This window comes from Lathyrus oleraceus, chromosome 5, assembly GCF_024323335.1.
Source record: "Lathyrus oleraceus cultivar Zhongwan6 chromosome 5, CAAS_Psat_ZW6_1.0, whole genome shotgun sequence".
In the NCBI taxonomy this organism is placed as follows: Eukaryota; Viridiplantae; Streptophyta; class Magnoliopsida; order Fabales; family Fabaceae; genus Lathyrus; species Lathyrus oleraceus.
In genome coordinates, this window is record NC_066583.1 from 312,723,919 (window position 1) to 312,735,956 (window position 12,038).

Genomic DNA, 12,038 nt, shown 5'->3' on the forward strand with positions numbered 1-12,038 from the left:
ACAAGGATGACACGGTCTATGTCTTGTGTTCAATATATACATAAGGGCAAAAGGGTAATTGTACACATAAGTATTATCATAAAAGGATTTGTCAGATCACATGACATTTTTGTGTCTTGGGTAGCAGTGATGTGTTGCTAGATACCGCTCACTGTTTATTATATTAAATACGTGATTTAATATAATTGCCAATGCCGCGAAAACCTACAGGGTCACACACAAAAGGATGGATTGATGAGAGATAGAGTAACTAAGGAACATCATAAGGTACGACGCACTTAAGTGAATTGTAGAACATCGTAAGGTACTGTGTACTTAAGTAGAATACGAAATATGGTAAGGTACCAAGCGCTTAAGTGATTTTGGCATATTATAAGATATGGGCCATATACACTTAAGTGGGGTTTTTAACTTGCAGGTCACACAAGTGGTTCTATAAATAGAACCTTTGTGCAGAAGCATTTGTGCAGTTGCAATTTAGTTTCTCTCTCTCTCTCTCACTCTCCCTCTCTCTCTCTCACTCACTCAAAGCCTTCATTCGTAACAGCTAGCACTGAGATTGAAGGAATTCGTTCGTGTGGACTGAGTAGAGGCGTTGTCACCATTCAACATTCGTGATCGCTCTGTAGATCTGCATCAAAGGTTTCAATCGCCATAAGAGGTAACAATTCTATCACTGAGCATGCCCATTTGTAAGGATCACTAAAGGAGAAAATTTTAAATTCCGTTGCGTTTTGGATCACCCTTCTCCTTCAGTATTGCCCCAAGCTTGTACTCAACCTAAATTCTTCTATTGGACAACATTTGATAAGAGTTAAAGTAGAACTAATTCACTCCATAATCCATTTCATATATTTATTAGGAAATTGCATCCCACTCACAACTTATTATAGATAATGACATTCAATAAAGGCATAAAAATTTTCAAAGTCTACTTTAAACAAGATAATGTATTTCTTTGTTTTTTAGCATCACTAACCAATTCATTAGCATATTAAATGACCTTACTAATTGCATGCTTCAATGTTTTTGCTAAAACTTTATCTATGATTTGTACGTACAACCAACCTGAAAAAGAAGGTAATAATTCAAGGGACTCTATGAGTTGTTTTTTTAGTGATCAGAGATATAAAAGTACAATATGATCATTTCACAAGTTTACTGTTTTTGTAAATTTGTGCAAGAATCTCATAAAATTACCTTTAATAATATTCTAAAACTCCTTAAAAACCCTGAAGTTGACACCATATGATCAACAATTTTTATAACTAGTAGAACCCCACACTTCCTTTCTCAATTCTTCTTAATAAATCAAACTTACCAAAGAACTAACCTTAAGAGTGTTAAGGACATTGAAATTGAAAATTTTATAATTTAGGCCAAGGGGTCTTAGCATAAGTATATTGATTTGCTAAGTGATTGAATATTGCACTGCAAATTCCTTCCATGGATTATACACTCACACTTTTAACACAAATACTAATAGTAGAATTATTTTTATTCTTATTATTCATCACACCATGGAAAAAAATGGAGTTAGAATCACCTTCTTGAATCCATTTTAAATGTGCATTATGTATTGATCACTGCATTGAACTTGAGATAACAAAAAAAAAGTAGAAAATAGTTTTTTTTCCTAATACTCATCTTCAACCATCATATATCCTTCACTTTTAAAATCTAAAGCAAGAATTTTTTCCTTAGCCACATTGATTTAAGCCTCTAATTTTTCCTGTGATTGTCATACCACTTTTTCAAACTATATTTTAAGGATTTAAATTTTTCTTTCACCACAAAACCCATCCATCTAAAGACATCGTGTGTCTGCCACCACTCTTTGACACAATGATGATAACTTATGAAACCAACCTAATATTTCAACATATGAAATAATAGAGGCCCCCAATTGACAATGTTATCACTTAAGATGACATGGAAATGATCAAAAACCATTTAACCAACGCTTGTATAAAGGCAAGAATTACACCATTCACTTGATAACAATAACCTATCCAAGTTAGTCATGGGTGATCCATCTAATTTAGTCCAAGTAAAACGCCTCCATGTAAGTGAAAGGTCAATAAACTCTGCATTATCAATGAAGAAGTTAAATAACTCCATGTTTTCCAACCTCATATAATTTCATATTCATTTTCTCTTCTCTCGTGAACAAACTGAATTAAAGTCTCCACACACGCACGCACACAAACCAATTAAAACCTATTTGATTATCAATAAAACTTCATAATTCATTCCACAAAGTTGATATACCTCTACTATCATGAGGGGCATAAACATTTTCCATACAATAACCTTCACCATTACGATTGAACTTATCTTTTATAATAAGGACATGCACAAAGCTTAAAGAAATCTTCACCTGCAGAGAACTAACGTCCAAAAGGGTTATAATCCATCAAAAAAACACCCACTAACAGTTGGTACAAAATTACAACAACATTGAACCCTACAAAGTTTCATGTAATAATTGATTCATTCTCTCAAATTTTGTCTTTTAGATACACATAATATTTGAATTCCTATCTAAAATAAAACTCTTAATTTCTTTTCTCTTAACCACTCTCATAAACCTCTAACAATTGAAATTGGAAATCTTCATAGTGCTTACACAACACCCTACACTGGCATTTGAAATGAACATCGTTAAAATTTCCACCTTTCCATCCAATAAACTTCTTATATTTTCCCTTTCTTTAATTTTCATACCTAACGTCTTTTGAAGAAATTTATTAGCATCATCAAAGGAGTTGAATCTTATAAAAGTGTTAAATATTAACATATCTTCTACAACTTCATCAAATTACTATTAACTTTCACTCAACTCTTTTAATCATCATTAATTAATGAATAATCACCTTCATAAATGAATGAGCTTTCTTGGTGAATGGATTATGAATAAGACTCCTTATATTTTTTATTTTTTAGCACACTTTTTTCCATAGCTAGTCATTCTCTCGACAAGCTTTAGCAAACATACATGTCCATTGCTTCACCATTGGAAACCTTCTCATTTCCTCTCTAAAACAATAACACTCTGACTACCTATGTATAAATAATTATTAGGAAATAAATATTTTTTAACACAACTAACCACTACTTCATTTAATTTAGTCGGCTTCACAAAAGTACTTTGTCATTTCTCTTTATCTAACATCATACATACCACCACCGTCTGTATTGGATAGAGTAACACCTTTATTTTTAAACAATTTGACTCTCCGGGAAATTAAAACACCACCCAGATGGCTAAAAGATCAAGTATACGATATAGGTTTAAAGCTCGATCTTTCCCCAAGAAACCTTGTAACACTTTGTTGCAAAGACTAGAAGTTAGACCAATGACTTGTAAAACTTAAACGTTTGAGTTTGTTAACAAGTTTGGAAGATGTACACACCTCTCCTTAGACGCAAGGTGGATAATTGGACAAAACATGAGAAACAACCCCAATAATGACCATACTTCTCTTCCTTAAATCCAAACTGCAATCACCTATCACATTGCCTCAACAATGTCTCTTTATTACGCATTTTATAAGCATGAAATTCAATCAATCTCCTACTCATCCAACAAATTACTCTTGACCAATATGCATTTTGATCATTATTTTTCCCTAACTCATTTCATAATATAATAAATATTAAAATAATAATTTTTAGTCAAGATGTAATTACTATACATTTAAGTCTATTAAGTGGATATTTTATTTTCTATTTTGAAATATTTCGATTTACAATGAATCATATAATCAATATTTAATTCTCAGTTTAAAACCAATAGACATTTAATTTTTATGGAGAGACTTTTAATTTTAGTCTACACCATGAATCAATGTTGTCACTCTTTAGGTCTCTTTGATTTCTCTCTGGTATCTTTTTTCCTTCATGACTATTTTAATTATCAACCTTCTTTTAGTCTATAAGATGAATCAATATTACCACTCTTCAAGTCTCTTTGTATGGAGAGGCTTTTAACTTCGTGACTATTTCAATTATCAACCTTATTTTAGTTTTTTCTTCATTGTCATTTAGCCTTTGTTTTTGGTTATTATGAGTTATGTTTGTTATTAGTTATAGTTTACATCTCATGTTATTTTATTTTTTTTCATGTGATTTTTAGGGATTTTGCTCGTCAAATATCCAATTTCTTTTTGTTTGTTGCTTCTCGTGATATTTTCGGGCTCTACGTTAGATATTTTCTTTTAATTTTATTTTCAATTTTTCATGTTTTTTATATATCGTGAAACATTTTCGACATATTTTATGTATTTTTTTCAATGATATTTACCTAAAAATGTTAGAGTTTAAGTTTTTTTTTTCTATTGTATGTTGGTTTTGTTTGTTTTTAAAAAAATCTCCTTCCACCTTATGTGAAGTTAAACATGTATTAATGTAACTATAAGATAAATTATGTTGGGGTCAACTGATGAATCATTTTTACTTTGGGGTTTTCTTTAAAAGCAACACACATTTGTGAGAGACACACCACATACTCACCAAAAATCTTAAGGTTTTGGGTTGAGATGTGGTGTTTCCCTCTCTTGTGGTCATTGAGCATCAATCTCATTTGTGCTCCCAACTCTTATGGATTCCCCATCAATGGTATCAGAGTTGTAGTTCGAGTAAGGGACTGACTCCTTGTGTCAAAAATCTTTCTGACATTGTGGTCAGACGACATGTTCCGTTGAAGTGCTCATGACGAGATAAGGGTGTCTCTCAAGGGTGGTACAAACACGTTGATGAAAGAGCTTCCGCTTGAGATGGAACATAGTGGATGGACTCACACTCGAGAAAGACATTATTTAGAAATATGTGTGAGTTGTGTTGAGAAATAAGTGTGAGTTCTAGTCTCACATTGCTTTAAAAAGTGGAGGTTGAGCATTTTATAAGTAAGAAGACTCATACACTTATCACCTTAAAATTTTAGGTTAAGATGTGGTATCTCTCTCTCTTGTGATTCTGAAATATCAGACTTCTTGATGATCCCAACTCTCCTGAACTCCATAACAAATTAAATATGTTTGTTATATCATGACTCATTAAGCCAACTAACTGTGTAATATATTTTATAATTTCTCTATTGACATATTTTATTTCATTATAAAAAGGAATACTAATGCAATTTTATTTATTGACTTACTATTGAATGACGATTACCAATTGCATGTTTGTGAACTCAATCCATGTCATGTAAGTATAAAAGATATTGAATATGTAATTTTCTATTGATTACGTATAAAATTGTTGAAATATAAGGTAGTAATATTATATTTGGACTGTTTGTTAATTTATAGACACATGAAATGATGTTGAGATTGGTTTCAAATCACCTCTTTGATGTACTGCCTAAAAAGTAATACATAATCAATTCAACAATCACTTTACAATACTGAAACATAATTGAATAGTTAATCACTTTATGTTGTTAATCTTCTTTCCAAAGGTTCAACGCAACTTTTTAATTCCTTTTTTTTCTAATTTCTCACTGATTGTTTCTATAAAAATAAATTATATTATTTTTCATTGACATTCTTTATAATAAGTTTAAGAGGAATGCTACAATGACACTAAATTTTACATTAAACTCCTATATCGTATACCATCATGTGAGTTGTGTATTCAATTATCCACATGCACACATTTTGAAGTGGAGATAAAATATTAAAAAATTATAAAATGATGTATTTTATACGGTGTAGTGTCAAAATTTAGTGTGGAATTAGCATTTCACTAAGTTTAAATATGATATTTTAGAGAAATAAAGCTTTTGTATAATAACATTTATACATGGTACAATATTAGTGGATTATCTTTCCACTTCTCTTTATCTTTGCCCTAGATAAATACATGTTTTAATGTTTATCTTTTCATTTTATATTATATATTATAGCAATCCAAATCCCTTTAGAATTTTTAAAATTAGGAAGGAGTGTGTTATTCATTTTTCTAATAAATTTTTATTCTACTTTATATATATATATATATATATATATATATATATATATATATATATATATATATATATATATATATATATATATATATATATATATATATATATAATATATATATATATATATATATATATATATATATATATATATTTTATTTCTAGTAAAATGTTTGTTTAAGAAAATGTATTCAAATGAGTATAAGAATTGAAATATATTTGAAATAAAATCAATTTAAACACTTCAAATACAAGACAATAAATTAGTCCACCAATGATAAAAACTAAATTTTTATTTCTACTTTTTAAACTCAATTTATACCTTTTAGAGGATCAATTTTTTTTTTATTTGCTTTGGTTTATATTGAAATATTCCTAAATCTATACATATAATTTAATGATACTAGTATATTTGTAACTATCTTCCCATAGTTAATAACATGATGGCAGATAATAAAACCAAATAAATTTTTTCTCTACATTTCTCGAAAAATCCCCAATATGAATTCTATCCCGAACCATAGCTTCTAGTCTACTAGTAATACCTTTATAATATGTTTCGAATTCGATGTTTCTATTTTTTCATGTGAGGTTAATGGCGAGGTTGAGAGCTTGGAACTCAACAACTATGACATTCTTGAATTAAGTATGCCTCCAAATTATAACCATGGTGACAATTTTATGCTCATCTTGATAGATCATGCCAAGGTTCCACACTTCAGGTACGGTTAAATTCACACCCGAGTTATCTTTTGTGGATTTTTCTTATGGTATTTCCAAATTTTCAACCATATCATTTTGATTGTATGCTATAGATTTAGTGTTCATGCTCTTGTTGTTTTCATTATGAATTTGATCAACTACCTCCCATACATGGTGAATGGAGTCAACGATGTGTATACAGTTTTATCTTCGTAAATTGAATATATTTCTAATGAGTCATATGTTTGATGTAATAGCTACTATCATGTATAGTATGGTGTTATACCTGTGTATACGATTTTATCTTTGTAAATTGAATATACTTCTAGTGAGTCATATGTTTGACGTAATAGCTATTATCATGTATAGTATAGTGTTATACCTTCTCAATCATTTCCCATATACATTTCTTGAACTTCACATCTAAGCAAAAAGTGGAATTTTTGTAGAGGGTCGAGTCAACTAATATAAAGATAAACCAAATACAATTAATAAAACAATGGTCAATGGTTTCTACATGTCTAAGGAACTTTGAACATAACATTGAAAAGTTTATCCCTTTTTATTTAGGGTAACTATGATAGGGATAATGTTACTAGAATGCGCCAAATTGAGATATTGTCTATAAAAGGGATTTGAGACTTCAAAGCTTATCCCAAATTATTATTGTGAATATTAAGGTTAGACATAGTAGGAATCATCTCATTTTATTCTTCGTTAGATGAAATGGTAATCATTTTTATATTATAGATTTCATTTTTAGAAGTGTTAGGATCCAACTCTATATGTAATTATTTGATTTTATCACAATCATAAAAGTTGATGTTTGCATTTATAAAATTTTGTTCCAATTATTTGTTTCACAATCAATTAGGTCCATAATCCAAAAAAAATTAGTGTCATTAAGTTAAGATTTTAAACCAAATTTGATAAGAAATTCAAACATCATCTCAAATTATTATAGATTATCTATTGTATGTCTTTCAATATTATTATTGTTTAGTAACCAAACTTGTTTGAATTAAGCTTCTCAGTATGTCTCTAGATGTGTTTTTCAATTTTGCTTCAAATAACGAAAAATTGAAAAAATACACGGCCTTGTGACACTAATGAATCAAGGTCCCATGATTATTAACGAGTCTTTAAATTTATTTAGCTAACACGATTTCATTGAGGTCTTTGAATTTTTTAATCCCTAACCTTCAATTACTCTTAGATTTATAGACATTGTTTCATTTATTCAAATGAATTATTATCCTTCTATTATAAAATATTATCCTTCTATTATTTGTAACTCTTAGTTAGGCTTCTCATACAATGTCCTAAACTCTTAAAATAATATTTACATTATTATTGATATTTGTATATCTTTTTTAATTAGTTAAAAAATGCTTATTCATTTCAAGTTATATGTATTAATAACTTTTTTTAATGAATACTACACTTAATTATTTTAATTGTTCAAAAAGGCTAGCCATATATATAACTCACATAAAGAAAATATTGATTTATTTAGAGTTTTTATAAAATTTACCATTTAAATGGTGTGGATCTTTATAGTTGTATGACTCAAGGTTTATTGGAGTCAACATGTGTGTCATTAATTATTGAAATTTTCAATAACAAATTACTTATTGTTTCGAAAATGATATCGGAATTACAAAATATAATTGATTTCTTGATCGGTAAGAAACCCACAAGGATAGAAAAGAAGAAAAAAATAAAAACACAATGAAATTGATTATAAATTGTCATTAAACAATATTAGAAGTGTTATAGAATAGCAAATAACATCTCTCACCCTAATTAGGATTTGTCTTATTCAATGATGAAAGACTAGTATGCTATTTATAAGAAAACTAACATACTAAACTAATAGGCTTTTACACACAGACCCATTACACAAGTTAACTTAGAGAACAAGCTAACTTAAATAATTAAGCATAATAAACAGACCAAATTCATCATGCTAACAATCCTAGCATACTTCAACTGCAACATATAAACAGACTTTGACGACATGTTAAGATCCTGTCGAATTGTCAAACCAAAAAGCTACCATTCGACCATACTAGAGTTCGATTCATTATCTCACAAATCTCCATCTTGGAACAAACTTTATAACATTAATGGAACAAACTAGCTTTCTTCACGCAACTTTATTAACTACATACAGTAGAAAAACTTGCAACTTAGTAATGTCTTGGTAATCATATTAGCAACATTATGATCTGTCTAAACCTTCAGCAGTTGGACTTCTCCACACTCGATGACCCCTCTAACGAAATGCAGTCTCACATCGATGTTCTTGGTTCGCTCATGATATGCTAAATTCTTCGACATGTGTATAACACTTTGACTATCACATTTAACAGTGATAACTCGACCTTGAAGTTTTAGTTCCTTAACAAAACCTTCAAGCCATAATGCTTCTTTCACAATGTCAGTGAGGACGATATATTCTGCTTCAGTGGTTGATAAGGCAACAACCTTTTAAATGGTTGCTTTCCAACTAATTATTGTACCAAATATAGTGAACACATATCCAAAAATAGATTTTTTGGAATCCATACAACTTGCATAATCAGAGTCAACATACCCTTCGATTTCTACTTTATTATTTTCACCACATGTTCCATCATAAATCAAGACTCTATTCAGAGACCCATTTATGTACCTTTGAATCCACTTCAAATGCTTTTCGTTGAGTCTTTCCAGAATTCACCATGTACATGCTTACAAGACTTATTGCATATGTTATATCGGGTCTAGTACAAACCATATCATACATCAAAGAACCTACTATGTTAACATATGAGATGTTATTCATATAAGCTCTTTCGACATCAGTATCTTCAATATCTTGTGCTTCTTCTTCAACTTGATCTAGGATACACAATTCAACATTAGCATGCTCCATCTCAATTGGAATCTCTTATTGTTCCATATCTTCTTCAGATATTTGTGCACTTCGACTAACGTCATCAGTTTTCTTGAAAGTCATCTCAGCTTCATTGAAAACTACACCTTGACCGGTGATACACCTCATGTGACTTGGCTCTAGGCATCATAACCTATAAGCTTTGACTCCTTCAGGGTATCCCATGAACATGCATCTCATAGCTCTAGGTTCGACATTGTCATGCCTAATGTGAGCATGGGCTATGCAGCCAAATCCTTTAAGTTTGTTGAGATCTGGTGGATGTTCTGACCAAATTTCTTCAGGTGTCTTCATATCTAACACAATCGAAGGACATTTGTTTATAATATATGTTGTTAGCGAAACACTATCTACCCAAAACACCTTCCTTAATGCATCACTAGTCAAAATGCATATAAATCTTTCTAAAATGGTTCGATTAAACCTTTCAGCCAAACCATTTTGTTGGGGAGTACCTGCAGTAGTTATGTGCCTTGCAATACCAAAGGATGCACAAAAATTGTCGAACGACTCATTGCAAAATTCAAGGCCATTATCGATTCTCAACCTCTTGACCCTCTTACTAGTCTGGTTTTCGACCAGAGTCCTCAAACTTTTGAAGTTCTCAAAAGTTCCATCCATATTTTTTTAGATGAATACCCATAACTTTATAGAATAATCATTAACTATGAATAGAAAATACTTTGCTTCTGAATGTGATGGGCACCTCGTAGGCCCCCAAATATCAGCATGGATGTAATTAAGGGATCCATGTGTTCTTTGTTTGCCTTTATTGAACTTCACTCTGCAAGATTTTCCAAGTACATAGGGTTCACAAAACTTCAGCTTTTTGACTTTGTCTCTACTAAGTAGATTTTGTTTCCCCAATTCGACCAGGCCCCTTCACTGACATGGTTCAATCTCATGTGCCAAATTTCTGTCTTCGACAAAGGTTTCGTGAATGTAACATCTGCAAAACCATTGACAACTTCAGCCTCAAGGGTATACAAGCCTTGTTTCTTCATGCCTCTTAAGACTTCTTTCAACCCCTTCACGACTTTTAGAATACTTTTCTTTCCTTGGAAAACATGCCCTTTTTTCTCGAATTCACCAAGAGAAATCAAATTTCTCTTCAAATTAGGTACATACTTGACTTCAGTCAACAACCCTATTGACTCATCATGGAGCTTGAATCTCACAGTTCCAACACATGCAATCTTGCAAGCTTTATTTTTTCCAAGCAACACAGATCCACCATCTTGATCATATACTTCCTCAAACAAGTCTTTGTTTAGAGTCATGTGTCAAGTGCAACCTGAATCCATAATCCACTATTTACTTGAGTCTCCGCTTGAAACCACAAGAACATCAGATGAGTCGAAATCATCTTGAATAATGGTTGCATTGTCATTATCCTTACCTCCATGATCTTTCAGGCGTTCATGACACACTTTTCTTGTATGATCCTCCTTCTTACAGTGATAACATTGAATACCAGATGCATCACCATTATAAAACTTCTGCTGACTTTTACCCTTCTTCTTATCGAACTTGCCATCTCTCTTTGTAAATTTTGCCTTAATCAATAGACATTCACCAGTCGAAGATGACACATGCTCCTTTCGTTCTTTCTAATCCTTAGAGTACAAGGCTGATTGAACTTCTTCAAAAGCCAAAGACTCTCTTCCATACAAGAGAATTTCTTTGAAGTGAGCATGTGTTCTGGGCAAAACACACAACAGTAACAACGCTTGATCTTCATCCTCGATTTTTACATCGATATTTTCAAGATCAAGAATCAGCTTGTTGAACATATCTAACTGCTCAACCAAAAATTTCTCTTCACTCATCTTGAATGAATACAAAGCTTGCTTCAGGTAGAGGCGATTGACCAATGATTTGGTCATGTACATACTTTCGATTTTCTCCCAAAGACCCGACGTCGTCGTCTCCTTCGGCACATGTCGAAGAACCTTATCACCAAGGCTCAATAAAATGACGTTGTGGGCTTTCTCATTCTTTATTGACGACATCTTCTCCATGCTCACCTCACCAATTTATTGTGAAAATGATGCCGGAACTACAAAATATAATTGGTTTCTTGATCGGTAAGAAACTCGTAGGGGTAGAAAAGAAGAAAACAATAAGAACACAATAAAATTAATTATAAACTAATATTCTTTACTTTCTCTTTAAAACAAGATTACAAGTGTTATAGAATAACAAATAACCTCTCGCATCCTAATTAGAATTTATCTTATTCAATGATGAGTGACTAGTATGCTATTTATAAGAAAACTAACATATTAAACTAATGAGCATTTGCACACATGCCCATTACACAAGTTAACTTAGAAAATATGCTAACTTAAACAATTGGATATAACAAACAGGCCCAATTCGACATGCTAACAATCCTAGCATACTTCGACTACAACATGTGAATAA